The sequence below is a fragment of the Podarcis pityusensis genome (assembly GCF_964106645.2).
Source record: "Podarcis pityusensis genome assembly, chromosome: 1".
NCBI classification, from domain to species: domain Eukaryota; kingdom Metazoa; phylum Chordata; class Lepidosauria; order Squamata; family Lacertidae; genus Podarcis; species Podarcis pityusensis.
The window spans coordinates 139,025,564-139,040,609 of NC_138028.1; the positions used below are offsets into that span (position 1 = coordinate 139,025,564).

General features: G+C 46.4%; 1 long non-coding RNA gene across 1 annotated transcript; it reads left to right on the forward strand.

Annotated features, from left to right (window-relative positions):
* Positions 1–2,201: 2,201 nt before the first annotated feature.
* On the forward strand, positions 2,202–10,714 carry LOC308484766. The gene is made up of 2 exons (XR_013990109.1): positions 2,202–2,384; positions 10,301–10,714. It is a non-coding gene; the product is annotated as an uncharacterized lncRNA (long non-coding RNA).
* The last annotated feature ends 4,332 nt before the right edge of the window (positions 10,715–15,046 follow it).

Genomic DNA, 15,046 nt, shown 5'->3' on the forward strand with positions numbered 1-15,046 from the left:
TTACGAATTGGTGTTTTTGGGATTATAATGCACATTCACCCCAAAATCGCAGAGGGACCTGTTTGTTATCAGCCCAAATCATGCATAGGTCTTTTGGTTCCATCTCAATAGAAAAAGGACGAATAAGCTTGGATTGTTTTTTCGTTATTCATTCACCCACAAATAGTAAAGCGATGTGTAATAATCCTGTGCATTCTAATGCACATTCAGACAAAAATGGTAAAGTGACATGTTTATTAGCAGCCCAAATCAAGCATAGGTGTTTTGGTTCCATCTCAATAGAAAGAGGACGAATAGGCTTGGATTGTTTTTTCGTTGTTCATTCGCCCACAAATAGCAAAGTGAAGTGTAACAAGCCGAAACAAAGCCAAACAGGTTGTTTTGGGTTCCAGCTACATAGAAAGAAGAATCTTGGATTGGGCTTATTTCAAGTTGTGTTCTTTGGTGTTAATGCACATTGACCCAGAAATCGCAGTGTGTAATGAGACCAAAATAACACAACACCGTTTTTTCGCTTCCATATGCGTAGAAAGACGACGAATAAGCTTTGATTGGGCTTATTTCAATTCGCATGGTGTTTTTTGGGTGTGCACCAGAATCACCCCCAACCAAAGCAAAAAGGTGTTTTCGGTTCCATCTACATAAAAAGAAGATAAGCTCTGATTGGGCCTATTTCAAATTGCCTGTTTTTGGGGTTAGAATGCACATTCACCCAAAAATCGCAGTGACATGTTTATTAGCAGCCCAAATCAAGCATAGGTGTTTTGGTTCCATCTCAATAGAAAAAGGACGAATAAGCTTGGATTATTTTTTCGTTATTCATTCACCCACAAATAGCAAAACGATGTGTAATGAGACCAAACTAACACAACACCATCTTTTCGCTTCCATATGCGTAGAAAGACGACGAATAAGCTTTGATTGGACTTATTTCAATTCGCATGGTGTTTTTTGTGTGTGCACCAGAATCACCTCCAACCAAAGGAAAAAGGTGTTTTGGCTTCCAGCTACATAAAAAGAAGATAATTAAGCTCTGATTGAGTTCATTACGAATTGGTGTTTTTGGGATTATAATGCACATTCACCCCAAAATCGCAGAGGGACCTGTTTGTTATCAGCCCAAATCATGCATAGGTGTTTTGGTTCCATCTCAATAGAAAAAGGACGAATAAACTTGGATTGCTCTTTCGGTGTTCATTCATCCACAAATAGCAAAGCGATGTGTAATAAGCCTAAAGAAAGCCAATCAGGTTGTTTTGGGTTCCAGCAACATAGAAAGAAGAATCTTGGATTGGGCTCATTTCAAGTTGTGTTCTTTGGTGTTGACCCAGAAATCGCAAAGTGTGTGTAATGAGACCACACTAACACAACACCATCTTTTCGCTTCCATATACCTAGAAATAAGCTAGAAAGGGGACGCATACTCCTAAAACATTTTGTGAATGTACTTTTGTCCATTTACTGTATTTATTTTTCCCGGTTTGAACTATAAAATGGTGATTTTCTTGAGTCAAAATGAGAGTACCCCCAATCATTTTTTTTAGAAAAGAAGCACTGCATATATACACACACATATACATATATCCATTTTATTTTTATATATTTTCAAACGGACACCTATATCTAGGTATGTATATACTTGTATATAAACTTCCGCAGCCCACCCGCACCATCCCTCCGCCAAGGGGCACGAGAGGAAGGCCACTGGGGGAGAAAGGCAGGTGAGGACCAGGCGGGGGGCAGGGCTGCATCCTGGGGAGAGCGGGGTCGAGAGGGAGTGGGCTGGAGAAAGAGAGAGGGCCAGCCTGGCTCGGCACGTCTCTGCTGGCCCAACGTCGCAGCGCCTCTTCCGCCCTTTCCTCTCCCCTTCCTGTGCTCATGCTTCTCCTCCGGTGGCACCTCCTTCCGGTAATCCTACCCTCGCCCGACATGGCGGCAGCACAGCCTCTTCCGCCCGTTTCCCTCCCCTTCCTGTGCTCATGCCTCTCCTCCGGTTGCACGTCCTTCCGGTACCACTGCCCTCGCCCAACATGGCGGCAACACAGCCTCTTCCGCCCATTTTCCTCCCCTTCCTGTCCTCTTGCCTCTCCTCCAGTGCACGTCCTTCCGGTACCCCTGCTCTCGCCCAACATGGCGGCAACACAGCCTCTTCCGCCCTTTCCCCTCCCCTTCCTGTCCTCCTGCCTCTCCTCCGGTGGTACGTCCTTCCGGTACCCCTGCCCTCGCCCAACATGGCGGCAACACTGCCTCTTCCGCCCATTTCCCTCCTCTTCCTGTCCTCTTGCCTCTCCTCCGGTGGCACCTTTTTCCGGTACCCCTGCCCTCGCCCAACATGGCGGCAGCACAGCCTCTTCCGCCCTTCTTTGCCAGGAGTGCAGAAAAAGGTGAAACTGCCATGAAAAGGAGAGGAGGAGTGTGTGAGTGAGTGAGTGAGTGAGTGAGAGTGAGACAAGGAGCATCCTAGTAGAGATGGAAGGGGAACCCAAGGGTCATCTAGTCCAACCCTCTGCAAAGAAGCTCAGAGCTACAATTCCCAGGTCTTCTTTGGGAATTCTATGGGAAGTAAGAGTTTCTACATTCATGAGCATTCACTTAGAGTGCGCTCATGTTTTTACCTTTTATTGAAAGCGGCCACAAGTGACTTGGGTGGAGTATAAATAATAAAATTATATTGCTCCTGCTGCTGTTCTTCTCTTAGCCTAACTCAAATCCAACCCAATACCAAACCTTAACCCTAATGCTCACCCTAACTCAAACCTAATCCTCACTCTAACCCTAACCTTAACCCAAACCTAAGCCTCAGTCTAAACCTAAGCCTAATTTAACCCTAACCTTAAGTAATAAAATTATATTTCTCATGCTGCTGTTCATCTCTTACCGTAACTCAACCCCAACTCTAACTCCTAATCCTAATCCAACTCAAACCCAACTCTCACTGTAACCCTAACCTTTACCCAAACCTAATCCTAAACGCTTTGCTTCTTTTTGTGGTGTTTTGTGTTATTGCTTCATTTTGTAGGTCATGAGGCTTTCTTTGTTTCTTGTGGTGTTGCTTCATTTAGCAGTTTTTTAATTGGCTCTTGTGTTTCTTTTGGTATTGCATCATCTTCATAGGTTGTTTGGATTTCTGATTAATTTGCTTTGGATTTCTGGTAGCTCTGCTTCTTTATGATTTGTTTCTGTGTTTCTGGTGTTTTGGCTTGGTTATGTCATAAAATTGAAGAAATACCACCAGAAGCACAAAAACCAAGAAATATTCCCAAAATGAGGCAAAACCAGGAGACATGAAAACCAAGAAACAATCTCACCCAGAACCGCAGAACCATTCAAAGTAAAAGAAGCAAAACAATTGCAAAAAACAAGCAAAACCACCCCAAATTAAACAAATCAGCAGAAAACAAAAAAGAAGCAGTAAAGCCACCAATTACAAAGCAATGCCACAAGAAACTGGAAACCAGTTTTTAAAAAGCAAAACCAGAAACTCAACAAGCATGCAATTTATGGGATTCCAAAAGCACTTCAAGCAACAGAAATTAACCAACATAGCATACTAGTTTTCACTTAGTCTTGGGTTTCTGGTGAATGTGCTTCGTTTGCAGCTGGCTTCATTTCTTTTCCATTGGTTTAGCTTGTTTTTTGGACTTTTGCTTTATTGCTTCTTTTGAGAAGTTTTATTGTTTTTGCATTCTGGTGGTAATACTTTTGAATGCTTTGGGGGTTTCTGGTGAATCTGCTTTGTTTGGGATTGGTTGGCTTCTTTGTCAGTTTCCATTGATGTTGCTTTTACATGGTTCTTCTGCTTCTTTTCAGTAGGTTTTTGTGTTTTTAGTGCTTGACTTCATTGTTGGAATGGTCATTAGACATTTCTGGTGGTTTTGCTTCATTTCTCGTGGTTTTCCTTTTATTCTTGGGATTATCAGATCTCATACAAATTAATATTCTCAAAGGTGCAAAACCCAAAAAACCTAGAAATGAAGCACACTCACCATAAATCCAGCACCCAATCTGTTATGTACTAACCTTGGATCCTAGAATGCAACAACTGATTGGTCTTTTCCTGCAAGCCAATCAGGCTCCAAGAGGGAAGCAGAGTTAGCCAGTCAGACGGGACTCATTGTGTAAATAATGTATATAAAAGCCTGAGGTTGGGGGTGGCGGCAATAAAGAGCATGAAATACATACAAGACTCTGAGTATATTTCACAATCGTAATTTATATAAAAGAATCTATGAAACGAAAACCACAGAAAAAATTCAACATAATCCCAAAAACAAACCAGAAACAACAGAAACAAACCACATCCACCAAAGATGAGAAAACCAATTGAATAGAACCATAAGAAACCCACGCAGTAAACATCTCAGGGAAAAGCGAAATCATCCCCACACCATGCAAAACTAAGGTTTAACTGGTTTTGGGGTTTCTGCGCAATTTACTTTTTCCCTCTTGTTGGGGGTTTCTGGTGGTATTTCTTCTGCTTCTCACATTTCTGCTTCTTTTCAATTGGTTTTGGGATTCTGGTGAATTTGGTAATGATTTGATTGAAGTCTCTGTCTGGCGATTTTCCTTTTTCATGAATTCCTTCCTTGTTGGGTTTCTGGTATCTCACTTTTGGTTTTCACATTTGTCAGAGCTGCTTCCAGATCCTAGCTCACAGAGGATCACGCTAGCCAGCGATCATTAAATAAAAGTCTTTATTGAGTTACAGTTTCCATTCTCAAGCTGCTGCGTGCAACTCTACGTCTCATGGTTAGATCGGCGAAGCTCCATCTGAGTCTCCGCCCCTTGTACACCAACTTAATATCCTAGCCTTGCTCCACCTTTTCCGCCTGACTGTTCTTCTCTGGGTCCCTCTGCCCCCCGGGGTCTCTTCCTTCCGGGATTCCTCTGACGCTGACCCCCCTGACTCTTCTCCCTCCTTTCGGCGGGCTTTAGGACCTGGCTCCCTTTCCGGGCTGCCTACTGCGCCACCTTCCTGTGCATTTGAACTTGGCACGCGCGCCCAACCTTCCACCTTCCGTCTGACCGTTTCTTCGCTCCCCGATGGAGGTGTGGCCACTCCTGACTCGTGCCCTCCCCCCTGTTGTGAGCTGCCAGCGCTTGATCCCTGGCGCCCTTCCTCTTCCCTGCTCTCTGGCGGTGACGCTGGTCCTGATTTCCAACTGCTCCCCTCTGAGTCCCCTCTGGCTCTATCTTCCTGGGGTGTCCCCCTAGGCTCCCCCCTTGCCCTGGCCACTGGTGCTCCTTTCTGTGAATCTTCTGATTCACTGGAAAGACTCGGAGATCTCGGGTCGTCGTCATCACTCATCTTTTCTTCTGCCTCCTCTCCCTCGCTCTCTGTTTCCTCCCTTGCCCTTGCCTCTGCTCCTGAACCCCTGACAACATTTCTCTTAGTTTTGCTACGTTTCAGGTAGTTTGCTTACTTTTTGGAATTATCCAGTCTCATAAAAATGAAGCAATATCATTAGAAGCTTAAAAAGCATGAAAAAAACCCCAGGCACTAACCCTAACCCTGAACATCCACCTATCCCCTGCCCTAACCCTAACCCTGATATTCTGGTCATCCATCTTGGGGATAACAATCTGGTGAGGTAAATTCAGTTGAGATCACTAAATATCTCCATCAGCTGTGCTTCCTCATCCTTGAGCTTATCATAGTTTGATTTGGAATGTTGTAGAGGTGCTTATGGAGTGGGGGCAGCCTTCCTAAGAAGGTGGATGAGCAAGACATAAAGCTAATCATTCTACAATGACGTTTGTGTCTGAAAATGTGGGTGCTTATGGCAGAGTTATGTTCTGTGCCCCACAGTTGTATAGACCTGGTGGTATGCATCTTTCTGATTTGGGTTGTGACATGATTCTTAAGGATCTGCAAAGAGCTCTGTTTGAGCACTTGTGTGTTTGTGGGTGGAGGTGAACAAGCACACCTGCCCAGACTTAGAATCATAGAATCATAGAGTTGGAAGAGACCACAAGAGCCATCGAGTCCAACCCCCTGCCAAGCAGGAAACACCATCAGAGCACTCCTGACATATGGTTGTCAAGCCTCTGCTTAAAGACCTCCAAAGAATGAGACTCCACCACACTCCTTGGCAGTAAATTCCACTGTCGAACAGCTCTTACTGTCAGGAAGTTCTTCCTAATGTTTAGGTGGAATCTTCTTTCTTGTAGTTTGGATCCATTGCTCCGTGTCCGCTTCTCTGGAGCAGCAGAAAACAACCTTTCTCCCTTCTCTATGTGACATCCTTTTATATATTTGAACATGGCTATCATATCACCCCTTAACCTCCTCTTCTCCAGGCTAAACATGCCCAGCTCCCTTAGCCGTTCCTCATAAGGCATCGTTTCCAGGCCTTTGACCATTTTGGTTGCCCTCCTCTGGACACGTTCCAGTTTGTCAGTGTCCTTCTTGAACTGTGGTGCCCAGAACTGGACACAGTACTCCAGGTGAGGTCTGACCAGAGCAGAATACAGTGGCACTATTACTTCCCTTGATCTAGATGCTATACTCCTATTGATGCAGCCCAGAATTGCATTGGCTTTTTTAGCTGCCGCGTCACACTGTTGGCTCATGTCAAGTTTGTGGTCAACCAAGACTCCTAGATCCTTTTCACATGTACTGCTCTCAAGCCAGGTGTCCCCCATCTTGTATTTGTGCCTCTCATTTTTTTTGCCCAAGTGCAATACTTTACATTTCTCCCTGTTAAAATTCATCTTGTTTGTTTTGGCCCAGTTCTCTAATCTGTCAAGGTCGTTTTGAAGTGTGATCCTGTCCTCTGGGGTGTTAGCCACCCCTCCCAGTTTGGTGTCATCTGCAAATTTGATCAGGATGCCCTTGAGTCCATCATCCAATTTGATTTGGTTACATTGGTCAAATCTGACTAGTTTTGCCGATCCTCAAGTTGTTATATTTAATAAATATTTAATAAATACAACCTATTTATCCACTTTTGGTTGTCTTGACTCTTCCTCCTGATGTGCTAGGAACCACTCCATTTGGGGGGCACTGCAAAACATGCGGTTTTTACTGCAAACATTTGCCAGACTTTGGCCTTGATTTGGAGTGAATCAGGCGATGTTGGGTTTTGGGGTGACCTTATGACCCCTGTCACTTACTTGGTTTGTCGGGCAAAATGCTACAAAAATGCTACAATGTCTGGCAAAATGCTACAAAACTTTTGCCAGACTTTGGCACCAGTTTGGAGTGAATCGGACAATGCTGGGTTTTGGATATTAATTATGAACCTCGGTTTGATGTATCAATTACTCTGTTTATGGGGTGTTACAAAATGTGAGGGTTTTGCTGCAAAACTTTTGCCAAACATCAGTTTTGATGGGATCCCAGATTTGGGGGTTTGTAGTTAAATGAAGCATTCTTTCAGTGCTTCTCGGGAAATGTGCAGTTTCCGTCAGATCAAACTAATACTACTGGATAAAATTATATGATTGTTGATTATCAGACAGTTCTCCCATTTATCAAGGAAAACGTCTGTTATGGGTGGCTTTTGCTTGGTGTGTGTGACTCTTGACAGACAGATTTGAAAAGGAACACAGCTTCCTCTGTTTGTCTCACAGTAACTTACTGGCCTTTTTGATTATGCAGTCGGTGCGTCTTGTGGTCTGGTGCGTCTTATAGAGCAAAAAATACGGTAATTCCAGTTGATTTGTTTTAATGGTCACATAAAGGCACTTTCTTTGGTTATAAAATGATGTTGTGAGTCTTATATCTGAGCAGTCAATAAACTCCCTCCCCCACAGAAACGCTTGTCTTACTTCTTCTTCTTCTTGGCATCCATACTTACATGTTTGTTTAAAGAAAGACTAACCCCACCCTGAACCCCACCTCCAGCTTTCATCTTATTATTCTAGTGACTAGTCAGTGTTCATAGCAACACTTGCTTTTGTTCCTAGACAAACTGCCCTGAAAGACAGTTACTATGAACTACATGTGTCTTCTTGATATATAAGGTTGTTGCTAGTTTCTGCAAAACACTTCTTTATCTTTCAACAAGAAATAAATGAATAGGAGGCTGCTCTAAGGAAGAAGTGTGATTGCATCTGGAATATCAGACTCTCTATATTTTTATTTATTTACTTGATTTAGGGGTGGCCACTTCACCCCCTGGCTATGCCCATGTCCCCAACTAACTGAGCTTCTTGGGATCATCCTGCCATGCTGTGAGCTACTACATTATCCGGCACTTTACAGAACCTTCCTTAGAGAATAAAAACCTGAGGCGAATTTCAAGTCTAAACAGGCTACACAAAAAGAAACAGCAGCGATTCTTTATGTTTGACTTGTGCTTGAGCGCCTGATATCTCAGAAAATCAACATCAGTGTTGGGGTGGGTGGGTCAGGGCATTACCAAAATGTTATGATAGATGAAGCCATGGATGTGGCCAAGGGGGGCCAAATAAATAAAAATAAATAAAAATACATAGCTAACTGAGGTTCTGACCCCCTAACAAAAAGCCTGCCCCCACTAACAAAAATCCTGGCTACGCCCATGGATGAAGCCAACTACAGTAACTCTGGTTTTGTCCCCACCCAGAAGTGTAGCATGTGTGGGCCGTGGGGGCACAAATTTGTGGCAGGGGGCACAAACAGGTGCCCCCAAAGCAGGCTCCCTCATTGGTGCCTGGCTCCGCGTGAGAAGGAGCTGACCTAAGCTGCTGTGCGTCTGCTGGCCACAGCTCTGTCCTTAGGTTAGGCCTGACCCAGGGAAGAGAGCAGGAGGGTGGGTGGCCGCAGTGCACCTCGCTCCCAGTCACAGCAGCAGCTCCGCCTCCGGGTCACGTCTGACCTGGCGCACTCAAGGAGCCTGAGCAGCAGCTTCCCTCCCCCTCTCCTCCCCTGGACATGTGGGGCATGCCCCTCTCCCCTCGTTGAGTTCTGCAAAGGCAGCCCTGAGACTGAGGAGGAAAGAGCTCACTGCTCATGCCAACCCTAGAGAGGATGTAAGAAAGAAGCAGGCTGTTGGAGGACAGCCAAGAAACAATTGAGCTTGGTGGAGCAGTGCCCCAGTCCCCCTTAAGGACAAGCCTCCACTGACAGGGAGCAAGAAGGAATTTTAAATGGCGAAAGACAGGAGTGCCTGGCGTGCTCTGGTCCATGGGGTCACGAAGAGTCAGACACGACTAAACGACTACACAACACAATATTGGCATGGGAACTAAAATAGCTCAATGTTGCAATTTGTCTACCCTACTTAATATTTACCATTAAGGAAAGTATAAAGTCATGGAGTAAATCCTTTCAGCTTGTTGATGTGAAGCAGCAGACCTCAATCTGATACTGCAAATGTTATAGAATTATTGAATATTCAGAAGTATACCTCTCCACCACTCCTTAGTCAGGCTAGTTTTGGGCATTTATGGCAAGATTATCCCAAGTGGAAAGGAATAATGTATTTTCACTGTTATGTATTCAGTGGTCTGTCTTTGCTTCCCATTGTCTCAGGAATTGGGTAATTACCATCTCAAAGGAATGGCCAGACTACCAGGAAAGGCAATCAGATAAGGCATTATCAGATAACCTGGCAGACAGGAAAAACAACGTTCAAATTTCTATTGTAGAAATTTCCCTTTTCTGTGATGTAGGTATGATGTTTGTGGGGGTGGTCTTGAGCTCCAGGGCAGGGAATTTCAAAATGGCAAGCAGACATTGTTCGCAGTCCTCCTCCTCTCTCCTGCGTGTGGGTGGAGCACCCTGTTGCAACAGTTTAATAAAGATCAGGCTTACTAGCTGCTTTGCTTCTCAATATTCTCTGGTTGGCCTCTGTTATTTTCTCCTACCGATGGAGAACCTACAAGGTTCTCCAATAAAGGAATAAGGGCAGATTTTGTTTACAACAACACAAAGCCATCTGAAACTGTCAAATAAACTGCAAGAGCAGCAATGGAAAATTGCTTTCACACACTAAAAGTTCCCTGCAACTAGAAAGCCAGCAAAGCAGGGGAAAGGCTAGCTTTTTTAATTGACAAGTACCTTCTCTATGATGTGCTAGGCTTTGGTTTTTACGCATAGAAGTGTTATTCCCCACCTGTAGCTTGAGGTAGTATGGTCCATTTGGCCACCTCATTCTGCTGCATATGGTGATTGCTGGAATTTTTAATTCTTAAGGAAACATTGTGTCTATTTTTCCCACATGAGATGTTTCTTTACTTATATCAATAATGTTATGAAAGACTTGTAGCATGCTTCAAGCTGATTAGCACTTGGTGGCTGTGAAGCTTTAAATACAAAACAGACACATAGTGAAAGGATTTCTACACACTGAATTTTTTATTTATTTCACAGAGCAATTGCTTTCAGCTTTGCAGAGGAGCCCGTAGTATCCAAACTACAGTACTTCCGGGAGAGCTGTGAAGCAGAGCTCCCTCCACTGGCTCTGCTGTGACAGGACAGCTCCCTCAGGCCTCCTCTCCCCACAACTGTTATCTGGGGCAGCCATCAGTGGGAGAGCTTTGCTGGAGGCCCAGCTCCTTCAGGCACCTCCAGCCCCTGAACTGTGCCAGCTGGTCAACATAGGAACAACTGTTTAGTGATTTGTGACTGAGATTTGATATTCCTCTTCCCTCCCTGCCCCCTTTGCCTGTGGGTAGGGACCATCTTGCTTTGATTGCATTTAAGTTGTCTGGTGGCCTTGTTGGCTGAACAGCAAGGCACAAATGTTCCAAATAAATAAATCTCTATACACAGTATAGAAAATTAGTGATCTTTGTAATGTGTGATTTTGTAGTACTACTTTGTAGTAGGGTGGCCAGATACCACATAGTATTTGAGCAAGAACAGAAGACCAAATAAGTGAATAAGGCTAAAACCGGGGTGGGGGGTTGGGGGTGCAAATGTGATTTACAAATTATGTGCTATAAGAAACCAAGAAACCTCCTGCTGGGTCAGACCAAAAGCCAAGAGCCTTTCTTCCTCCAGTAGCCAATCAGATGCCTCCAGGAAAGCCAGCAACAGCCCTCCCCAATTGTTGCTCCCCAGCAACTAGAATTCAGAGACATACTGCCTTTGTACAAGGATCTATCACTTCTCCTTTGGGCAGACCACTCCTCCATGATTTTGTCTGATTCCCCTATAAGCCAGTGACCATGAGCACATCCTGTGGCTTTTTAGTACCATGCATTCATTATACACAGCATGAATAAATACTTTGTCCTATTCTGCTGCCCACTTATTCCAATCCAAATTGTACATTTTAAAAACTTCTCTATAAGTTAAGAATGCACATGATTTGCAGTGCATGTTTACTCAGGAGTAAAACTTAAGTTTAGTAGGACTTGCCTAGGAGTGTATATAAGACGACAGCCATATTCTGTTTTTGTTGGTCATGGGGAAATGCACTGAACTATTGATTCTATATGGATGCTTCAGTTGCGAATCCTGCACTGCACTACATGACCCTTGGGGTGCCTTCCAACTCTACAATTCTATGATTCTATGAGTCCCTCCCCATGGTTGCTGACCCACTTTCTGGTGCCTGAGATTTCATCAGTTATTTTGCACACACTTTGAAGGCTCTTCTTTTGCTAGAATCCTTTTGTTGAAATGAAACCTGAGGTTACCCAGATGCTGAATTCCACATCCACCCTCCAAATTTTGATGGCTTTTCCTTCACTTGCCCCACCTAAGTCACGCTTGGTCCCAGACAAAAACAAAACTTTATGGTCTAATACTGTGGTGAAATTTATCAGTGTGAATTGCTTTCTTCATTTTTTGGGAACAAATGTGGTGAAGCAGTGGGGAAAGAGAACCTCAGACCAATGATCGAGAGGAAGATCCCAGAGCTGTATAAACCTATTGTGAAAGTTAACAGTATTTCAAGGCATAAGAATAGCCCTTTCCCCCACACGCCCAATGTCAGGGGTTCAGGAGCAGAGGCACAGGAAAGGGAGGAAATAGAGAGCGAGGGGGAGGAGTCCGAAGGAAATGTTAGCGATGACAGCGGTCCGAGGTCTCTGAGTCTTTCCAGCGAATCGGAAGATTCACAGAAAGGGGCTCCCATGGTCAGAGCAAGGGGGGTGCCTAGGGGGACACCCCAGGAAGAAGGGGCCAGAGGGGACTCAGAGAGCAGCAGTTGGAAATCAGGACCAGCGTCCACACCAGAGTGCAGTAGGGGGGAGGAGTCCCAGGCATCGGGATCAGGCGGCGCACTGCCAGTGGGAGGACATGAGTCAGGATTGGCCACGCCTCCATCGGGGAGCGAGGAAACGGTCGAGAGGAAGGTTGAAGGCTGGGCGCGCGCGCCAAGTTCAAATGTACAGGAGGGCGGCGCAGTTGGCAGCCCGGATAGGGAGCCAGGTCCCAAAGCCCGCCGAAAAGAGGGGGAGGAGTCAGGGGGGTCAACGTCAGCGTCAGAAGAATCCAGGAAGGAAGGGACCCCGGGGGGTAGCAGGACCCAGAGGAGAAAGGAGAGACGCAAGAGGTGGAGTAAGGCTAGAATCTTAAACTGGTGTACAGGGGGCGGAGACTCAGATGGAGCTTCGCCGATCTAACCCCTAGACGTAGAGCTGGGGCGCTGCGGCTTGAAAATGGAGACTGTACTTCAATAAAGACTTTTGTACATTACTGCCGGCTAGCGTTGGTCCTCTGTGAGCTGGGACCTGGAGCCAGCTCTGACAGTAAGCTCCATCTCACCAAAAGTTTTGCACCAAAAACCTCGTAACGTGAGTGGACGCAGCGAGGGAAGAAGATTGGTGCTTCGCGAGCTCACAAAAGTCAGGCAAGATGACTACAGAACAGCAACTAGCAGCCCTGCAAGATGCAGTGACACAACTCAACGCGGAGGTACTCGCATCCAGGAAAAGGGAAGAGGAAGCGGCTGCTGCCTGCAGGGATCTCCAAGCCAGGTTGGAAGTGCTTGCTAAGCAGGGGCAACCGAGACCCAAATCAGAGGGGATTGGGCTGGGGAAAAGAGGAGGCAGCCTGGTATCTCATTTCGATGGGAATTTGCAGCAGTACCCTAACTTCCGAGCAGACGTGCTGTTTGCGCTGGAACTGCTGGATAAAGACTTTAGAGATGAGCAAGAGAAGGTGGGGTTTATCTTGTCCCATTTGCATGGGGAAGCTAAAGCGTGGCTGCGCAATCTGTGGAGAGATAAGGATCCGGCGCTCCAAAATGCGGATGCATTCATTAAAGCGATGGATTCGTGTTTTTTATCAAATATAGACATTGATATCGCCAGAAAAGACATACATGGGCTCAAACAAGGCAGAGCCAGTGTAAGGCAGTACCATTCCCGCTTTTTTGCATTAGTCCATGCACTGGGATGGGAGAAGGATTCTGCCCCAGCCAGAGACCTTTTTTGGGAAGGCTTGAATGCAAATGTGAAAGATGAGATTGCAAGGGGGGAGAGACCAAAGAGCACTCAGGAGGTTGTCCGGCGGGCGCTGCAAATTGGGGTGCGTCTGGAAGAACGTCCATGGAACAGAGAAGAAGGACGTTGGGGACGTACGCCAGTGAGAGCACCTCCCCTCTTTCCCAAGGATGCAGCGCGTGCGCAATCCACACCTCCGCAGGGAGGGGGAGAGGAACCGATGGAAATTGGAGGCGCCAGGGCTCAGTCAGCAACCAGAGCCCTAACACCGGGAGCAGTCAAAGCGAAGCCTCCTAGAGGGAACAGGAAGTGCTACATCTGCGACAGTGCTCAGCACATGGCGAAAGAGTGTCCCCAGAGGCTCCACAAGCACACTGCAGCCTCAGCAACAGTAACAGACGCAACTCAGCAGAGAGAACCACAGCAGGGAAACGACAGAGTCTGGTTGGAGGAAGAGGCACTGGGGCCCAGCCAGACAAGTCAATGAAGCCGTCCCCAGAGATTTTGCAGCCCACAGACCCCCTCCCGCCCAAACCAGTGGTGCAGCTCACAGCATCGCTCCAACTACCCAATGGACTCACTATGGAAGTGCCGATTACCATTGACTCTGGTAGTAACGCAGACTTCATAGGACTGGATTTCATTCAAGAGCACAACATAGCACTCCTGCCAGCCACGCTGCCTCTGAAGGTTGTCACGGTGGATGGCAGGGAATTGCTGGGGGGGCAGGTGGTGCAGCAAACGCCTCCGATGGTGATGCAAATTGGGAATCACCGAGAAGTCATCAGCTTCAATGTCACCCAACTGTCGGACACGCCTATAGTATTAGGCATGAGTTGGCTGCACAGGCACAGCCCAGCACTGGCGTGGTACCAGCGACAACTGACCTTCGGCTCCTCATACTGTGCGGAACATTGCATTCTGCCTAGCCCGGAAGGGGAAGAGGATGACCCGCAGCTACAATTAGGCACGCTGCAAGCAGTGCCACTCAAGTACGCAGCGTTTTTGGAGGTTTTCTGCGAGAAGGAAGCGGACAAGCTGCCTCCCCACAGGTCCTATGACTGCAAGATTGACCTCCTGCCAGGGGCAACGCTGCCAACCGGGAAACTGTATTCCATGTCTGAAGACGAGCTGCAGGAACTCAGGGAGTTCATAGACCTCAACTTGAAGCGCGGTTTCATCCAGGAGTCGAAGGCAGTGGGGGGCAGTCCTGTATTCTTTGTGAAGAAGAAGGACACGCCCCAAAAAAGGCTTGTGGTGGACTATAGAATTTTGAACTCGAAAACCAAGCCCACAGCCTTTCCCATGCCCAAGATAGATGACCTGCTCGCAACGGTGAGGAAAGGACGCGTTTTCACAAAGTTGGATCTGCGAGGGGCGTACAACCTGATTCGCATACGGGAGGGCGACGAATGGAAGACTGCCATGTTCACGCCCCTGGGCACCTATGAATACAGAGTTATGCCCTTTGGATTACAAAATGGCTCCCACTGTTTTCAAGCCTTCATGCATCACGTATTGGCGGGTCTCCTCTACAAGAAATGCGTCTGCTTCCTGGACGACATCCTGATATTTTCAGAATCAGAGGAGACCCACGAGGGAGACGTCAAGGAAGTTCTGCAGAGACTGCAGGAGCACAGGCTGTACGCCAAGCTGGAGAAGTGCCAGTTCGACATGAAGGAGGTAGATTTCCTGGGCTACAAGTTGTCGGACAAGGGGC